Source organism: Pongo abelii, chromosome X (genome assembly GCF_028885655.2).
Source record: "Pongo abelii isolate AG06213 chromosome X, NHGRI_mPonAbe1-v2.0_pri, whole genome shotgun sequence".
Lineage (NCBI taxonomy): Eukaryota > Metazoa > Chordata > Mammalia > Primates > Hominidae > Pongo > Pongo abelii.
This window is the reverse complement of record NC_072008.2, coordinates 85,613,455-85,633,762: the sequence shown is the minus strand read 5'-3', so window position 1 is coordinate 85,633,762 and position 20,308 is coordinate 85,613,455. Positions and strand designations below refer to the sequence as shown.

The following is a 20,308-nucleotide window of genomic DNA, read 5'->3' as shown; positions in this document are numbered from 1 at the left end:
GTGTGTTGTTTTAAATGGGACAAAAGTGATCTCTGTACCAATAGAGAGCTCTAGTGCTTCAGTTGCCTAATTATAGAGAAAGCTAATTAAAAGTAGAAGTGTGTTTCCAATAGTCCTTATTGTATCAATAAGAATGAGACTGATAAAGAAAATGTGGCACATATACACCATGGAATACTATGTAGCCATAAAAAAGGATGAGTTCATGTCCTTTGCAGGCACATGGATGAAGCTGGAAACCATCATTCTCAGCAAACTAACACAGGAACAGAAAACCAAACACCGCAGGTTCTCACTCATAAGTGGGAGTTGAACAATGAGAATACATGGACACAGGGAGGGGAACATCACACACCGGGACCTATCTGGGGGTGGGGGGCTAGGGGAGGGATAGTATTAGGAGAAGTACCTAATGTAGATGACGGGTTGATGGGTGCAGCAAACCACCATGGCACGTGTACACCTATGTAACAAACCTGCACGTCCTGCACATGTATCCCAGAACTTAAAGTATAATAATAATAAAAAAGAATGAGATTGAAAACAAATGCACTTTTAATATACTTTGCCTTGAAAAAGTCATTGATATTTTGCAGTTTTCTCTATACATCAAAGAGTTCCCTAATTTTCCCAGATATCTTGAATCTACAATAATTATACATATTTTCTTTTCTGAATGTCTACTATATTTAGTAGACATTCAGATAAGATATTCAGATATTCTATTTAGTAGATACCCATATAACCTTAAAGTAATTCTTAGAATAGCCACCAAATCAGAATATATGCCCCTTTAAAGGGAGATATTATTCCATAGAATAATTTAGATTATAGGCTATGGAAAACTAGTAGTAGGGTGTAAAAAAATAGAGGTACATATACTTAAAGTTGACCTCATGTTGTCCACCCCATCTTTAAATGAAGATTCCTAGTTGCAACACCTTAAGGCAGATATTTTATCTATGGTTGTAACACTAATTTATTCCTGTAATAGCTAAAGCTTTAAAATGTGTTTGAAATAAAATGGAAATTAAGAAATTGTAAAGAGCCAGTTTTTACTTTCAATTAGATTCACTAGTTTTTTGTTCCACTAACATCTGGATAAGTTTTGCTTACAAAAGAAAGAACTAAATATGTGTTTAGAGTCCAATTGTAGATGCAAAATATTTAAAGGAACTCTGTTCTCAATAAGAAGTAGTATTAACATTAAGCTCTGTACACAACCTATGAAGATCCTTTTATAAATACCATAATCAGAATGTGTTTATCATTTGTTCTAAATGGGCAGCTATTTTATAATCTGTTCAAAATAGATACCTTGAGTAAAATTTGTTGATTGACTTTAATAATGTGTTAGTCTGTCCCTCTTTGAGGACTTCTGTATTAGTACATTACATTAAAAATAATTACAAAGCAATATTGAAACATATTTCAGGTTAAAATATGGCAAAGGATGAAAGTTTTCAATCAAAAAGTGTAACAATTTAAACGAAAAACTGTTTTACATGTTTCCAATGTTTTTATCTAGGTAAAAAGTATAATATTTAGTTTATCTCTGTATTGTTGAATTTGGAATTGTAATCTAGATGTGTGATATTTTAACAGACAAACAACAGATTTAAATAAGCATGAGGAAGTCATAGTAAGATTAAGCTGTTTGCATGCATATATTAAACTTTTATTATTGTGTAATTATAATTTTTATATGATTGACCGTAGTGCTTGAGTTGCAGAACAATACTTACATCACAAAATACTGTATCATTTATGCTGTAATACATTGTGGATGTTAACACTGTTGATGTTATGAGTCTTTAGCATTCAAAGTTTCAGAAGGGGGCTGGGCACGGTGGTTCATGCCTGTAATCCCAGCACTTTGGGAGGCTGAGACGGGCGGATCATGAGGTCGGGAGATTGAGACCATCCTGGCTAACACAGTGAAACCCCGTCTCTACTAAAAATACAAAAAAATTACTGGGCGTGGTGGCGGACGCCTGTAGTCCCAGCTACTCAGGAGGCTGAGGCAGGAGAATGGTATGAACCTGGGAGGTGGAGCTTGCAGTGAGCCGAGATCGTGTCACTGCACTCCAGCCTGGGTGACAAAGACAGACTCCGTCTCAAAAATAAAACAAACAAACAAAAAAAAAACGAAGTTTCAGAAGGGAGTTCTCAATAACTGTTCACTTATAGTATTAGTCATTTTCAAATTTCCTTCCAAAAAATGACTGACATTACTATAGATAATGCTAAAACAGCTCAAATTTGGGTCAATTCACAAACTTATTTTAGTTGCAATAAGGTTCATATACCAAAACAACATTTGCACAGATTCACTTGTCCAGGATTCTACTAATGAATGTGGTCATTTCCAAAATTTATAGCCACTCACAAACGTACCTCAGATAATTGTGAAGCTTGAAAAAGAGATGTTTCTTTTTAATTCTTCTTAATTAAAAATGTCTTTAATTATATTTAAAATGAAGCTATTTCACACACTTTTAACTACTGTATATGGGGTAATGCTCGGAGATATATGTAGGCAATCCTTTTCAAGGTTGACCCATGCTGGGAGGAGGAGGGCTTCAATTTATCTTGTACCAAAAGATGATGGGAGTGTTAAAGGTTTTAGTTTCTATTCAGACCTACGAGGAGGCAGGCATATAATTTCCATGTTAGTGCTATTTATATCCTGGTCTTTTTTTTTTTTTTTTTTTTTACTTTATGATCATCTCTTTTAAAATACTATGCTCAGCTCCATTTCCCTTTCTTTTTTTGTTTTGTTTTTTCTGAGACAGAGTCTCACTCTGTCACCCAGGCTGGAGTGAGTAGTGCGATCTTGGCTCACTGTGACCTCCACCTCCCAGGTTCAAGTGATTCTCCTGCCTCAGCTTCCTAGGTAGCTGGGATTACAGGCACCTGCCACCACGCCCGGCTAATTTTTTTAATTTTTAGTAGAGATGGGGTTTCACCATGTTGGCCAGGCTGATCTCAAACTCCTGACCTCAAGTGATCCATCTGCCTTGGCCTCCCAAAGTGCTGGGATTAGAGGCATAAGCCACCATGCCTGGCCTCCATTTCCCATTTTAAGAGTCAAAGTGTTCTTACTGACTGAGATTTATGCAAATTCCCAGTTTCCTGTCATTTGATGTATAGGGAAATAACTTCTTGAAATTCTTATATGTAGGTGGAACTGTACTAAAAGATCCTTGACTTAAGAGGCTTAGGTGAAAGGTTCATTGGAACAATTAAGATAAACATGCTAGGCACCTGTAAACACGAAGAGAAAATAGCATACAGGTCCCAAAATGTTCTCAATTTAAAAGCTTGGTGCTCAGAAGCTTTCCCCAGGCTAAACTTCTGCCCCTAATCCCAGAGAAATCTTACCACATTATTTTCACTTGGCCCTAAACCAGATAAATACAATTCTTGCTGTGTTCACTTGTTTGTGTTGCTATGGCTGTTGTCTATTGCTTCTAAGGATAAAAGTGTACACTGTTCTAAGTAAATCATTGCCTGATTTCTTTCAGGTTTAGCACCATTCCCTTGTAGTGTGGCAGTAGGAGACAAAAGTTAGGCAGTGAAAAATCAGGCTGCAGGCACAGATAAGAAAACTTGCACAAACCTCTGGCCCACTCAGATGAAGGAACAAGGCCCAACACAGAAATGCCTTTGTTCTTTGTGCCTAAGACATGCCCACAGCCACTTTAATAAGGGAACAAGGCTCAGCATAGAAATGCTTTTGTCCTTTGTATAACCAGCAGGCTTCAAGGAAATAGTCTCTTCCCCTTTTCTGGACAAGCTTTGGACTGTGAGCCCAGTCTCTATGAATCATCAGTTCAGCTCCTGATTGGTCCCAGGGCCAAGCTTTCACTTCAGCTCCTGATAGGTCCAGGCCAAGCTAAGTAGCCCCTATGAATCATCACTTCAGCTCCTGATTGGTCCTGGACCAAGGTCCCAGGCCAAACTAAATCACACTTTCTCTAAGAAAGCCTACAGACTAAGCATAGTCCTTCCCTTCCCAGTCCATAAAAACCCCGGATCCCAACCTCATGGTGGGCAACCAATTTGGGCACCCCTCTCTGTTGCAGAGAGCTTTCTTCTTTCACTTATTAAACTTTTGCTCCAATCTCACCCTTGTTTCTGCGCTCCTTAATTCTCCTGGACATGAGACAAAGACTCCATGTACTATCTCAAACAATGAGATACTGCTACATATTTTGGTACATTGGCAAAAATACAACATATTTTGTTGCATTGGCTGGGAAGAAAGGGATTCATCTAAAGGATGAGTAAGAGCAGACCATTAACTCTTTACTTTCATTTCCAAGGCTTCTTGTCTTAAGTTTTCTTCTCTCAAGAGCAAACAAAAACAGTGGGTTCCTTTCAGCCAGTTAAAAACGAATAGTGTGACTGCCAGACTTAAGACTCAGGGGAAAGGCTTGCTGGAGAGAACTTTTTCAGTCCCCCTTTGCCCTCACGTGTTGAAAATGTTGACTTTGTTCCAATCCAGTTTCCTTTCACAAAGGACCTGTCACATGAGGCCAGAAGGAGGTCCTGGGGCAACTGAAGGTATCTGGCTGAGGCTACACTTCAGTGTTACCTGGGGTCCCTTGGACTAACTCCAGTCACCAACAGTCCATTAGAGAATTGGCAAAAGGACTTCCAGTCTTTTTCTATCACATTTTCCTTTTTTTTTTTTTTTTTTTTTGTTTTGCAACTATCATGTTTCCTATCCCTGCTTTGTATGCAATGTTGTGGGTGTTTTTGCAACCTGGGGATATAGTCTTACTGGGCAAAGTCAGCTGGAGCCTTAGGAATGTAATCCAATGAATTATTGTCTCTGTGGTTTCCTTAAAATGGGGGATTCCAAGATCGGAATCTATTCAGAAAACCTATTTATTTGAAAACCTATTTATCTCCCAACAATAGCACTCAATGGAGTTAAACAGGGAGTTATTTCTCCCCAAGCAACTATCCCCTTCTTCATTTAAGCTGTTCCTTTTCCCATGTGAGAAACCAGCACTGCCCAGCAGAACTAAAATACTTTTCTATGAAAAAGTTGATATGGTGTGGCTATGTCCCCACTCAAATCTCATCTTGAATTCCCATGTGTTGTGGGAGGGAACTGGTGGGAGGTAACTGATTCATGGGGGAAGTCTTTCCTGTGCTGGCCTCATGACAGTGAGTCTCATGAGATCTGATGGTTTTAAAAAGAGTGTTTCCCTGCACAAGTTCTCTCTCTTTGCCTGCTGCCATCCATGTAAGACATGACTTGCTCCTCCTTGCCTTCCAACATGATTGTCAGGCGTCCCAGCCATGTGGAACTGTAAGTCCAATTAAACCTCTTCCTTTTGTAAATTGTCCAGTCTCAGGTATGTCTTTATCAGCAGCATGAAAACGGACTAATACACAATTTTATTCTGCTGGGAGGCATACTTTAAGACAGCCTATCAAGCCCTAAAACTCTCTTTCTAACTTTTGTCTAACAAGAATTTGGAGTCAGTTTTTACCTAATATTTCAGACCTTACAGCGCCATCTAGTGGGATGGAATTTTTCTCCTTGGGGAGCCTTGTCAGCTCTTTGCCCCAAATTTCTAGTTCCCCAGTTTTTTTCTCTCTTACATCCCTCTATCAGTGATCAGGCCCCATACCCTATTTGTAGTCAGAAAAACTCCACTTTCAATAGCCAGGAGGAAGCCATCCTGGTAAGACAGATTCCAGCCTTGGTACTATCCCCATCAAAGGAAAAACAGCCATTCAATCTTTGCATTCTTTTAAGGCACACGCTCTGAATGTAACTACATTGACATTTAAACAAAAATGGGATTTTATATTTGGAAGTCAATTGGTGTCATTCTCTGGAATTCTAATGTTTCACTGGGGCCGTAGGAAGGGAAGCCAGAGATAGTATTAAAACACTCCCTCTGTTAAAGAGTCTTGCCCAAATCCTACTACTACATAATCTCTCCCAGGCCCCTAGGGTATCTTGGGAGCCTTATGGGCCAAGTGTGTCTAGGAAACCAGCAAGATGGAGGACTAGGGTCACTCTGGGTCACTCAGAAAAGAGAAAGGAGACATCTTTCCCCCGCCTCTTTTCTAGTTGGGTAACAAACCATCTGCAGTCTGTATTCCTCTTGAGTGCATTCTAAAACACTGGAACTCCTTTGACCCTAGGACTCAAAAGAAAAAAAAAATGGCACATACTCTATTGTACAAGTGCATGGCCATCTTACCAACTTCAGGAGGGACAGAAGGCCTGGCCTCCTCAGGAAAGTGTTAATTTCAATACTATCCAACAACTAAATCTTTTCTGCAGACTGGAGGGCAAATGGTCTGAGGTTCCCTATGTACAAGCTTTCTCTGCCTTGCAAGATAACCCAGATCTTTATAAGCATTGTAAAATTAATCCTGCCCTTCTTGGCAGTCATATCAGCCAAGCCTACAAAAAATAACTCCCCAAATTCAGAAAAACAAACCCCTGGGGAACTCTCAAATGCAACTTCTAAATGCCCTACCTTTCCCCCTTATCCAGGGCCCCCAGCAGTCATATCATCAGCTCCTCTGGCTGTAATACCCAAGAAACCCCTAATTTCGCTGTTGCTTCTATAGGAAATGACCAATGGACATGGTACTATTAGGGTTCAAATTCCCTTCTCATTGCAGAACCTTAAACAAATAAAGGGTGTCCTAGGCAAGTTTTCTAATGACCCCAATAAATATATAAAGGCTTTCCAAAATGTAACCCAAGTGTTTAATCTTGCATGGGGAAATGTTTTGTTACTCCTAGCCAAATCCTAATGGCTGCCAAAAAGCAGGCAGCCCTACAGGCAACAGAGAGATTCAGAGACAAACACCATGTCTCCTATAGCCAGTCAACAGAGAAACCCAGTAAAAAGTGGAAAGATGGTGAAGAAAAAAAAAAGCAGGATCCCCATTCCCAATAGAATGCAAAGAACCAGAACCAAACATCTTACTCGAAACTGTCTTTGTTAAATCAAAAACCAGATGGCCTTTTTAAAAAGGCTGAGAGAAGCTTTAGTGAAACACACCTCCCTATCTCGTAATTCAATTGAGGGACAGATAATCTTAAAAGACATATTTATTACTCAGGAAGCCCATGATATCAAAAGGAAACTACAAAAGCAGGCTATGGGACCTAAGGGTACCTTATAAAAACCTCCTGAAGACAGCCTCCTTGGTATTTTATAAGAGAAACCAGGAGGAGGAGGCCTAGGAAAAACAGGGGAAGCACAAGAAAAGAACAGAAGCAGTAGTGGCCACTTCACAGGCCTATAAAATCCAGAGTCCTGGATGGGTGTAGTGGCTCACGCCTGTAATCCCAGCACTTTGGGAGGCCGAGGTGGGAGGATCACTTGAGGTCAGGAGTTCGAGACAAGCCTGGCCAACATGGTGAAACCCCGTCTCTACTAAAAAAAAAAAAAAATTAGCTGGGCATGGTGGCAGGGACCTGTAATCCCAGCTACTCGGGAGGCTGAGACAGGAGAATTGCTTGAACCCAGGACGTGGAGGTTTCAATGAGCCGAGATTGTGCCACTGCATTTCAGCCTGGGTGACAGAACAAGACTCTGTCTCAAAAAATAAACAAACAACAAAAAAAAAATCCAGAGTCCCCTGGTGCACCTGCTAATTGCTATCAGTATGGCAAGCCAGAACACTTCAAAAGGGAGTGCCCAGGCAATAAAAAAGCCACCTCAACCCTGTCCAGCTTGTGGTGGGGACCACTAAAAGGCAGAATGTCTCCAGAGGTGCAAGTCACCAGGTCCAGGGCCTGTCTCACAAATGATCCAGCAGAACTAATGGGTCCTGAGGCTCAACCCCCCGGCTCCATCAACTCAGACTGCCATTATGACCCAGGGGCTCTGGGTAATTCTGGAGGTAAAAGGGAGGAAGGTAAACTTCTTTCTAAACACTGAAGCTGGTCTTTCTGTTCTCCTCCCCAATCCAGGCCTCTGTTCCTCCCACTGCACAATCGTGAAGGGCTTCTCTAGAAGGCACTAAAAGCTCTTCATAATTTCTTAGCTAAAAGGGAATATAGGGTCTCAAAATCTAAAGCTCAGCTCTGTCAGACTTCAGTAAAGTATGTAAGTCAGCCTTATCAAAAGGGATGAGAGCACCAGATGAGAAAAGGATTAAGCCCGTTTACTTTAACAGTTAAGAGGATTCTTAGGCATTAATGAATTTTTCAGACTGTGGATACCTGGGTACAGTGGAATAGCTCACCCTTTATACCACCTCATAAAAGAAACTCGAGCAGATAAAACTCACTCCCTAACTTAAGAACGGAAAACTCAAAAGCCTTTAAACAATTAAAGCAAGCCTTGCTTGGAAGCAGCAGCTTTCTTCAGTCTTCCCATAAGGAAGGCATTTAATCTCTATGTATCAGAAAGGAAGGGAATAACCCTGAAAGTTTTAACTAAGGCTCAAGGTGCAGCTCAACAATCAGTGGGTTACCTAAGCAAGGAATTTAACTTAATGGCTAAAGGATGGCCAGCCTGCCTCTAAGAAGTTGCAGCGGTGGCTTTGCAGGTGCCAGAAGCCAACAGGTTAACCATGGGGAATAACTTAACTGTTTACACCCCACACAATATAGCAGGACTGCTGTCCTCTAGGGAAAGTCTCTGGCTAACAGACAATCACCTCCTCAAATATCAAGCTTTGCTGCTAGAGTGATCTGCAGTCCACCTAAAAAACTCCCCCTGTCTGAATGCAGCCACTTTCTTCCAGAGAAAACTGGAAAACCTGAACATTATTGTGAACAGATAGTGGTATAAACTGATAAAAGAAATAGTAAGAATCACTGTTTATATTCTCTGTAGTTTTAATTAATAAAAATAATTTTCTTAAAAAGTGCTCAGCTTAATTAAAAGTGGATATTTAAGTTATAGGTATATTTTTAAAGCCTTTATGTTTTTCTCTTCATAAATTTGTTTTTCTGTTTCATAAATTTGTTTCATAAATTTCTTCATAAATTTGTTTCTCAGTCAACTAAATTATTTTCCTCCACTCTGTCTTGCCACTCTTGGTGCACGCATAAAAGGCCCTAGGATAACTTCTGGTAACCTAGGACTCCTTGAGAAAACAGAAAAGTCACCACAAATCCCATTTTGGGAAAAATATCTGTTTTCCTCATTAAACCTCTGAAATTAGAGGCAAATAAATACCTCTCAAAATCTATTTTCGCCTTCCAGGTATGCTTGTTTGTCAGGCCGCAGAAACTGCATACTTTCTGAGCTCTATTCTTAAATGGGTCCACCCTAAGCTGCTGGATTTTCTTCTGCCTGTCTGTGTAGTTATACATGTGTTGTGTGTGTAATGTCTATTTAAGAAGAGCTCTAATTAATTAACTTGAAAAAGGATAAGCCCTTGGATCAAATATTTTTTAAAGGGAAAAATAAAAGCTCTGGTACCTTTCAGTTCATGTGACTTTAATCTTTAAAAAATAAAAACAGCCTTAAAGATTATTGGTAAAATGCAAATGTCTTCAAAATATAAATAGGTAGTCTAAATTATGCAAGTCACATAGTAGGTTTGCTAAATGTTTTAAGGTTTTAAACTGCTTCTTTGGCCTTTAAAAACTGTTCAACTTGCCTGCTTCACAATGGGTAAGTTCTGGGGACATATGAAAGTAACCATGCCTCTAATTATGCTGAAAAAAGTCAAACTTTATCTGAACCTAGTAGATAATTATAACATTATAACATTATTACATTATAAAAATTACCAAGTTTTACATTAAAGTTAAAAATTGCTAAGGGTTACCATGATAACATGTAATTAAGTCTACTGTATTAGTCTGTTTTCATGCTTCTGATAAAGGCATACCTGAGACGGAGAAGAAAAAGAGGTTTAATTGGACTTACAGTGCCACATGGCTGGGGAGGCCTCAGGATCATGGTGGGAGGTGAAAGGTACTTCTTACATGGTGGCAGCAAGAGAAGATGAGAAAGAAGCAAAAGTGGAAACCCCTGATAAACCCATCAGATCGCGTGAGACTCATTCACTATCATGAGAATAGCACAGGAAAGACCAGCCCCCATGATTCAGTTACCTCTCCCAGGGTCACTTCCACAACATGTGGAAATTCTGGGAGATACAAGTCAAGTTGAAATTTGGGTGGGGACACAGCCAAACCATATCAACTACTGAAAATGGATTTACATGCAAGGTGTGTGAAAACAGTAAAATGTTTTTACTAAAAAATTGTAAGAAGGCATGGAAATGTACATTTTGCCTAGGGATAAAGAATTTTCTTAAATAAAATAAAGCAGAAGATTTAAGCAAACTGTGGAAAAACTGTATGAATTAATCTTACCATGAAAACTCTGTATATACATATTAACTAAATTCAAAAGAGTATTACATAGATTTTTCTTTAAGTTAAGCATTAAAAGCACAACAAGGTACTCTTTTCAGCAAAATTTGTAAAGGGTTATAAAAGGTTTGTAAAAATCTCACTTCATGATCAAACTAGTGAAAATTAAACATAATTGTCCATAAGGTTTCATTAAAAATTGGGGTTAACATTAATAGCAAACTAATGCAAGGGTAAAATTTGGCTTTCTCTCTTGAACAGGATTTTCGTGTAATACTAAAGGCTAATAAAAGCTTTTGATTTTTCAAATTTTTAAGTCATCATTTTAGAAAAATAAATAACTTATGGTAATCTAAAATTCCATTTCATAATATCAAGTGTTTTAAACCAATAACATATTTAACAGGCTTCCCAAAATAAATAGTCTTTCCTAACACCTAGCTTTCAGATGCTACAGAGGGCCCCTAGAGCATCCAGAAAACAGGTAAACAGAATTATTAAAGATGTTTAAATACATGGAATTGCCAAAGTAATGTTTAATCTTCTTCAGGTTATATTTCAGTAAATATTATTATTATTATTATTAATTTTTGAGATAGAGTCTCACTCTGTCACACAGGCTGGAGTGCAGTGGCATGATCTTGGCTCACTGCAACCTCCGCTTCCCGGATTCAAGTGATTCTCCTGCCTCAGCCTCCCGAGTAGCTGGAATTACAGGTGCCCACCACCATGCCCAGCTAATTTTTGTATTTTTAGTAGAGATGGGGTTTCACCATATTGGCCAGGCTGGTCTTGAACTCCTGACTTTGTAATCTGCCTGCCTCAGCTTCCCAAAGTGCTGGGATTACAGGCATGAGCCACTGTGCCCAGCCTTCAGTAAATATTATTAACATATATTCTAAAACCATATGGGATGTCTAAGGTTCTAATATTTAAATATATGCTATCAATTATAATTGAAATTATCTTAAACTGTTGTAAACCACAAAAATAACCAAATTTATTTGACAATTGTGTTTCTAACTGTAAACACCCTGATCATTTTGTCATTTAAGGCAATTCTCTTGTTTTAATCCTCTTCAAAAAATGTTTTAAACTCAGCTGTAAAACTTTAACAGGTGCTCTCAAATGCAGGTTTCTAATAATGGAAAAGCATATAGGATTCATAAAAAGCTGAAATGTTTATAAATATAAAGCAAAACAAGAGTTAACTGAATGGACTGAACTCATAAAAAGCTAAAATAATCTTTTTAACTTTTGCTTAAAATATTGCTAATCCTTGTTTTGTTTTTCAGTCAAGAAAACTTATTTTAAACTAGATACAGCCTTTAACAATTAAGTAAGGTATACTCCTGTAAGCAAAATGTAAAACATGTTTGTTTCTCTCTGCCTGGTTCCTCTAAAATTCAGACACTAGTTGTAAGCATTCTTAACTTCTAACAATATATTGTTTGCATCAGTGCAATAAGAATGCATTTTCTTTTGCAACAGGACAATTTAAAAACTGGTGTTTTGCCAAGGGTTTAACTAAAAGGATGTGTTTCCCTTTAAGAAGTCAAGCTTAACTTGAAAAGCCAAAAAAAGCCCCTTGGAAAAATTGGCCTCATACTTTGTCTACACAGTCCCTGTATGGGGTTCCTAATCTGTGGTGAGTAAAAAAAGTCATTTTCTAACAGGCCCAGAACACCATGCTCTTGAAACCTCAGAAAAAAAGGAGTTTACCCAACTCACAGGTATTTAAGGGTGCAAACCCATGGCTGGGCTCAGCTTTAAAAAGTCCTATCTAAGATTCCTTGTAAAACAGAGTTCCATCAAAGCCCATCTAAAAGGCCTATGTAAAGGTAATTATTCTTGCTGCAGTTTCTGTAAATAATCAGGCCAAGTATGAGACTAAAGTCTATTTTGCAAACAACACAGTCTTATCATAATTTGTTTTTAACAAAAATGAGGACTGGAGAAAAAAATTATGTTTCAAAAGTTATCATACAGCTGTCATTAATTTCTAGTCTCAGTAGTTGTTTTCAAGTTCTTGCCTACCTACATTTCAAACTAACCCTATTCCTGTAAATCAACCAGCAATCTCCAACTACCGCTCAAAGGAAACAAAAGGGAATGGGTAATGTAGAAATCAAAAACAATATTCTAGTTCTGGGCAATTATCCCACAAGTCCCGCCAGGTAATAAAAGTAAATAAAGTGCACATAACCTACAAGTTTCTTTGTTTAAAAAGTAAAACCAAGAAGGCTAACCGAAGCCAAGCCCCATGAACCCAAATCTTAACACTCATAACTAGCCATCACTTAGCCTTGGAATTTTTAAGCTTCTTTACCTCCACCCTTGTTTCATTTTAATACATGTACTCTAATAACCCACATTGTTTCTTCTCATCTAAAGGCTATCAAGCTACAAATGTTAATGCAAAAGGAACCATGCCTAAACATGCCTTTCTTCCAAGGGCCCTTAAGCCAGCCCCAAAAGAAACCCTAGTTGCTGTTCCCCACACAACACCCCTCTCTAGCAAAAAGTAGCTAAAAAAAAAAAATCAACACTTAATCTCCCTAACAGCAGTTAGGGTCTCCACTCCTGAGGGGGAGAATAAGAGAGAAAAGGTAGGCAGTTAGGGTGGGTCCTTGGTAAACTCCTGTAATCGGAGAAACAGCCTGAAAAATCAGGCTGCAGGCACAGATAAGAAAACTTGCACAAACCTCTGGCCCACTCAGATAAAGAAACAAGGCCCAACCTTTGTTCTTTGTGCCTAAGACATGCCTGCAGCCACTGTAATAAGAGAACAAGACTGCATAGAAATGTCTTTGTCCTTTGTATAACCAGCAGGCTTCCAGGAAATAGTCTCTTCTCCTTATGTGGGCATGTACATGGGGTGCTCCAGTAGGTTCTGGTGGGCACTTTTTTTTTTTTTTCCTTTTCTAAACATGCTTTAAACCGTAAGCTCGGCCTAAATAAATCATTGCTTCAGCTCCTAATTGGTCCCAGGGCCAAGGTCTTTGGCCAAGCTTTCACTTCAGCTTCTACTAGGTCCTGGGCCAAGCTAGGTAGCCCCAGTAAATCATCACTTCAGCTCCCGATTGGTCCCAGACCAAGCTAAATCACACTTTCTCCAAAACAGCCTGCAAACTATGCACATTCCTTCCCATCCCGGTCCATAAAAACCCTGAACCCCAGCCTTATGGTGGGGAACCCCTTTGGGCCCCACTCTCTGCTGCAGAAAGCATTCTTCTTTTGCTTATTAAACTTTTCACTTGAAATTCACCCTTGTGTCCACGCTCCTTAATTCTCTTCAATATAAAACAAAAAACTCTGGATACTATCTCAAACAACAAAATACTGCTACATATTTTGCTTTATTGGGAAAACTACAACAGTAGCACTACCTCTTCTTCCTACTCTTCCTCTGCCCCTTCCAGTGGCTGTAGCTGGTAGAGATTTATAGCTATGTGAATTCAACAGCCACCAAGTGAGCTTCTCTTGCTTCTGATGTACATGATGCAGAGTTGCTGCCTCTCCAAACTGCCACCAATTTCAGAGAAGCAAGCTGGCCAGAGAAATCTCCAGCCCCTTTTGAGGGGAATGGCTGAGAATACTCTAAAGTACAACGGGCTTTCAAGCAAGCTGGGAGCTAAAGCCACCTAGTGAGACCAAAATGCCATTCTCTCTGCACTGGATGCTGTACAACTCGCCATGACCCTCACAGTAAACCCAGTAACCTCATAAGCTTTTTCCACATCATTCCAAATCACTAACCCCTTTGTGGATAACCCTGTCAACACTCAAGGAATTAAGTATTCTCTGAAGGGGACTCCAGAATTATAGCCAACACCATATACATCTTTCACATCCCTCTTAAACACTATCTGAGGAAGGAGAAAAGTAGAAACTCATCTCAATGTTTCTAGAAAAAACCTTTTATTAAAAAAAACAAAACCAAAAAACTTATGTTCACAGCTCTCCCCGTCTACTCACCGCACCCTCTCAGACATTAAAACTTACCTCACCAACTGCTGCTCTCCTCAAACCCATCTCATCAAGGAGAAACTACAGGGGTGTGGTGTTAGCGTGAGGCTCAGGAGGGAGCCTGCTAGTAAGCAAGCAAGAGAAGGGGCCATTAAAGAAAGATAAAATGAAATGCATTTTTTTTTTTTTGAGACGGAGTCTAGCTCTGTTGCCAGGCTGGAGTGCAGTGGCGCAATCTCAGCTCACTGCAATGTCTGCCTACTGGGTTCAAGTGATTCTCCTGCCTCAGCCTCCCAAGTAGCTGGGATTACAGGCATGCGCTGCCATGCCCAGCTAATTTTTGTATTTTTAGTAGAGACGGGGTTTCACCATGTTGGTCAGGATGGTCTTGAACTCCTGACCTCGTGATCCACCCACCTCAGTCCCCCAAAGTGCTGGGATTACAGGCATGAGCCACTGCAGCCAGCCATGAAATGCATTTTTTAAAGGGAGAGAAATAAAGAAAGAAGGAATCATATGGATTCTACCTACCCTAGGTGGGGTGATCTCTTATTACTTTCCATTCTCCTTCATTGCCGAACTTTCTCCCGTGGGATACTACTACCTTTCTCCTTTCCACATCAAAAACTATTTTCCCTTTTTTTCTTATAAATAATGACTTGCCCCATGAATTCCCAACCTCCCACTCAGTAACCTCCACTTTTTTTCCCACCCCCCAACACACAAATAACTCCTCCTTCTCCTCACATTTCTTCAAGCATTTCCAACACAAATACAAATTTAAGTTCATGCTCAGAAGGCAGTTTTGCTGAAAGAAGTGGCATTTTTTTCTAGTCACTTTTTTCCTTAAGTCTCCTTATCATGGGGAAGTCCCCTCCCTCATTTCAACACCTTCTGCTCTTGGTTTGGCTACAGATATTCAGGTCCTTATATTTTCTCTCACATCTGCAGTTAATTTTCACAGGAGAAAAAGGGTGAATGATAATGGCATTCTTTAAAGAAACAATTTCAAAATGCAGTCTTTGATATTTTAAAATACAATTGCCTTAATAAAATCCACTACATTTATGATTAATTTGATTATTTTTCTAAACCTTACTTGCATTAAGTTGTTCTACTAGAGGAAAATACGGTAACTTCAGTCTTAAGGTACTTAAAAGCTATACAAGTGAGGCCAGGCACGGTGGCTCACGCCTGTAATCCCAACACTTTGGGAGGCCGAGGTGGGTAGATCACGAGGTGAGGAGATCAAGACCATTCTGGCCAACATGGTGAAACCCCGTCTCTACTAAAATACAAAAAAAAAAAAAATTAGCTGGGTGTGGTGGTGCATGCCTGTAGTCCCAGCTACTCTGGAGGCTGAGGCAGGAGAATTGCTTGAACCTGGGAGGCAGAGATTGCAGTGAGCCGAGATCATGCCACTGCACTCCAGCCTGGTGACAGAGTGAGACCCCATCTAAAAAACAAACAAACAAAACTATACAAATGAGATAAGACATGAGTGCTTTAAAGGAAAAAAAATAATCTGAAAAGGAAGTTCAGGACTATATAAAAAAATATAGATATGTAAACATGCTTGATTACCTGACAATAACTTTCTTTCACTGGTATGTAGTAATTAAAAACATTTGATATCTAAAAAGGAATTAGGTATAGTCTTTTAATACTTCACTTCAGAAACAAATTAAATTTTGAAAATAATCCATCATCAGGCTATTTATTGAGATGTCAATGTGTCAGTCAATTAATGTAGGACGTAGGGCGTTTTGTAACTCTCTTACTCTAGAGTTCTGAAAAAACATAATTCTTAATACTATATCAACATATCAGTTATGTCTTTTATCTCTTACTCTTGAGCTAGTTCAGAAAATAAGATATTAAAACAATTATTGATGCCCTTTTAAACATATTAACTGAGTTCAATTTTACCACAGCCATGATTTTGGGCACAGTTATTAATGAAAGAGATAATTTTCAAAGATATTTTAGTTGAATCAAATAAGTTTCTGGACAAAATATAAATTAAACGTCAATTTTGATGTGTGCTCAGTTAAAACTAAAAGAAAAACTCCCTTTCTACAAGATTTCTCACCATGTCTTCTGATAGTAGACTTTGCTGAATTTAACAGTCTTACTCTGAAGACTAACGTCCTTTTCCAGAGTTCTGCATCACCTGATCTCCACACATTCTCTACACTTCACTTGCTGCAATACCAGGGTTACTGCTGGCAGGAGACAAGGAATATTATTATTGCATCATTAATGCTCTTATAGATGGGGGAATTTTCAAAAAATAAATTTTAATGGGGCAATTCTGAGTCCCAAATCTCAAAAAAGACAATGTTATACTGGATATATTAAAGATTAAAAACAGGTTCCTCAAGATACTTGAACTTAAGTTAAAAAATAGTGAAGAGAGAGGAAGGAGAAAACAATAGTGAAAATAACCAGTTAAACCATGCAGATTCACACAGATAGGCAAACATTATTGTTTTGTAAGTATTGTAACTGCCTACATGTAACTTCAAAATTAAGTTGTAATTTCTGAAATACAGAATTTGGGAAAATATTCTCTATTTAATTTTTACCCCCAAGTGAACATGCTTTTGTTTAAAAAAAAATCCTTAAACAATTAAAAAGAGGCTGGTCATGGTGGCTAATGCCTGTAATCCCAGCAATTTGGAAAGCTGAGGCTGGAGGATTACTTGAGCCCAGGAGTTCCAGACTAGCCTGGGCAATATAGAGAGACTTCGACTCTATAAAAAATTTAAAAAGAAATTAGCTCGATGTGGGGATGCATATCTGTCATCCCAGCTACTCAGGAGGCTGAGGTAGGAGAATTGCTTGAGCTCAGAAGGTCAAGGCTGAAGTAAGCCATGATCACACTCCAGCCTGAGAAACACAGCAAGCCTTTGTCTCAAAAAGAAACAGTTAAAAAAGTATTATGGTTGATAAGTATAATTGTTTTGAGTGACAACAACTAATTTTAAAAAAGAACATTTAAAAGACAGAGTTCTTCTCAACATAATGTTTTGTTACAGTAGGTCCAACTTATAGAAAATATCACATAACTGTTTGAATAAGAATATCAAGATTACAAAGATAGGCAAGTAGGTAGATATAGGAAGAAAATTATCTAGCTAAGCCAGTGATCCATGTGGTATTTTTAAGATAGATAATTTATAGCATTTTCCAGTAAAACATAGAAAAGACTAAATACATTTTGGAGGGGCCAAAGGTAAAACAAGATACCTACTCAATGTTTTCCTGGCACTATAATATATGACGAAGAAATAAATAATTTTTAGTAACATTTAAGACTATAATCCTAATCCTTGTATATAAAGAATGTTACATTGGAGTTTAATTTTAAAGAAAAATATACGTGTACAGTTTCTTAAAAATATGAAAATTACATTACATGATATATATAATACTGAATATAAATTTTTAATTTTAAACTTTTGAGTGTAGAATTTTTAAACATAATTAAATGGCAACAATAAGTAAAAATTATATGATGCTTATAATGTGTCAGGTATTAAGTGCTTTAATTAACTCAATCCTCATTCAAAAGAATGTAAAGAATGGAGGTAGGGTCTATGATCCCATTGAAAAAATAAAAAACAAATTATGCAAAGAAATTCATGAAAAGAGTAACAGATAAAATGGACATGATGGACAAAGAGTTAGCTAGCTAGGCAGGGGGTGGAGGAGGGGTTTTAAGTAGAATAAGAAATCAGATATTTTGTAGGGTGCTATTTAATATACAAACAAGGGGTATTGGAAAGAAATCTGAAAATGTCATAAGGCAGTTTCATTAATCAGCAATAATGAATTCTGTAAAGTACTACATGTTTAAAATAAAATACATATATCAGATATAGGTCAAATTCTCAACTATCTTTTTATAAAGATTTAAAAATATGTCTTTTACCAATATAAAAAGTCAAAACAGTATAATAACAAAGATAGTACAAGTATCAGTGAGAAAGAAGATGGGAAGTAGGAGTTTTGGGAGAAGAAAAGACAAAACAGAAGTCAAAAGACAACTACTGCTAAATAGCTGTTTAGCAATCCAAATATTCTGGTTTCATCCCCATTCATTCCAAAGGTCATAATTTCCAATTTGACCAATAGTGTCATTCTCTTTTGACTCATTTTGGATACATATACTTTTTAAATCAACCAGAGTTTTGGAAGGCTGAAGCAAGAGGATCTGTTGAGGCCAGGAGTTTGAGACCAGTGTGGGCAACATAATGAGACCCTGCCTTTGAAAAAAAATTAAGAAAATTAGTTGGGCATGGTGGCATGAACCAGTAATCCCACCTATTTGGGAGGCTGAGGTAGGATTATCACTTGAGCTCAGGAGTTCGAGGCTGCAGTGAACCATGACTGCCCCACTGCACTCCAGCCTGGGCAACAGAGCAAGAACCTGACTCAAAAAAAAATCATTAAAGATCCCTTTTGAAGTAAGAATGATTTTTATGTTACTGAGTGAATTGTGGCATTTTAGGGCAAACATGAGGAAATAATCTCAATATTCAAAGACTGGTTCTCTGAAATAACTCAGTCAGAAACATTTTTTTAAAAAGATTAAAGTATAAATAAAACCTCCAAGAAATACAGGATTATGTAAAGCGACCAAGTCTACACCTGATTGGCACCCTTGAAAGAGAAGGAGAGAAAGCAAACACGTTGGAAAACCTATTTCAGGATATTGTTCATGAACATTTCCCAAGCTCACTAACAAGGCTAACATCTAAATTCAGGAAATGCAGAGAATCCCTGCAAGATAATATACATGATGACCATACCCAAGACACAAAGTCATCAGATTTTCCAAGGTTGAAATGAAAGAAAAAATGTTAAAGGAAGCTAGACAAAATGGAGCAGATCACCTACAAAGGAAACTCCATTAGGCTGACAATAGATCTTTCAACAGAAACCCTAAAAGCCAAAAGGCACTGGAGGCTTGTATTCAGCATACTTAAATAAAAGAAATCCAAAGCAAGAATTTCATAGCCAGTCAAACTAAGCTTCATAAGCGAAGGAAAAATAAGATTCTTTTCAGAAAAGCTAATGCTGAAGGAATTTATTACCACCACACCTGCCTTACAAGAGGTCCTGAAGATAGGGCTAAAAGTGGAAAAAAAAAAACTATTACCAGCCACCACAAATACACACTTAAGCACACAGATGACTGATACAATAAAGCAACCACACAAATAAATCTGCATAATGAGTAGCTTATAACATGATGATAGAATGAAATCTGCACATATCAATATTAACCTTGAACATAAAGGCTTAAATGCCTCAATTAAAAGGTACAAATTGGAAAGCTGGATAAAGAAACAAGATCCAATGGTATGCTGTCCTCAAGAGACCAATCTCACATATAATGACATCCAGACTCAAAGAAAACGGATGAAGAAAAATCTTTCATACAAATGGAAAATAGAAAAAAAAGCAGGGATTGCTATACTAATTACAGACAGAACAGATTTTAAAGCAACGAAAGTCAAAAAGGAGAAATCAGGAAATGATATAGTGGTAAAGGGTTCAGTTCAACAAGAAGACCTAACTATTCTAAAGATATATGCACCCAACACAGGAGCACCCAGATTCATAAGGCAAGTTTTTAAAAACCTATAAAGATACTTGGATAACCACACAATAATAGCAGGAGAGTTCAATGCCCCACTGACAGTATAAGAAAAATCATTGAGGCAGAAAACTAACAAAGGTATTCAGGACCTGAACCCAACACCTGACCAAATTGACCTAATAGACATCTACAGAATTCTCCTCTGAAAAACAAGAGAATATAAATTCACAGCTGCACATGGCACATACTCTAAAACTGACCACACAATCAGCCAAAAAACAATCCTCAGCAAATTCCAGAAAGAAAGAAAGAAAGAAAAATTCATACCAACCACATGTTCAGACCACAGCACCCCCCACCCCAAATAGACATCAATACTAAGAAAATTGCTCAAA

At 38.1% G+C, this 20,308-nt stretch overlaps 1 protein-coding gene across 1 annotated transcript in view; it reads right to left on the bottom strand.

Annotated features, from left to right (window-relative positions):
* Positions 1 to 20,308, bottom strand: part of TENT5D (terminal nucleotidyltransferase 5D) — a 105,457-nt gene that overhangs the window by 8,382 nt on the left and 76,767 nt on the right. Inside the window, exon 3 of the mRNA XM_024240963.2 lies at positions 16,395 to 16,527. The gene's annotated coding sequence lies outside the window, so the exon portion shown is untranslated. The remainder of the gene's footprint in view (positions 1 to 16,394; positions 16,528 to 20,308) is intronic.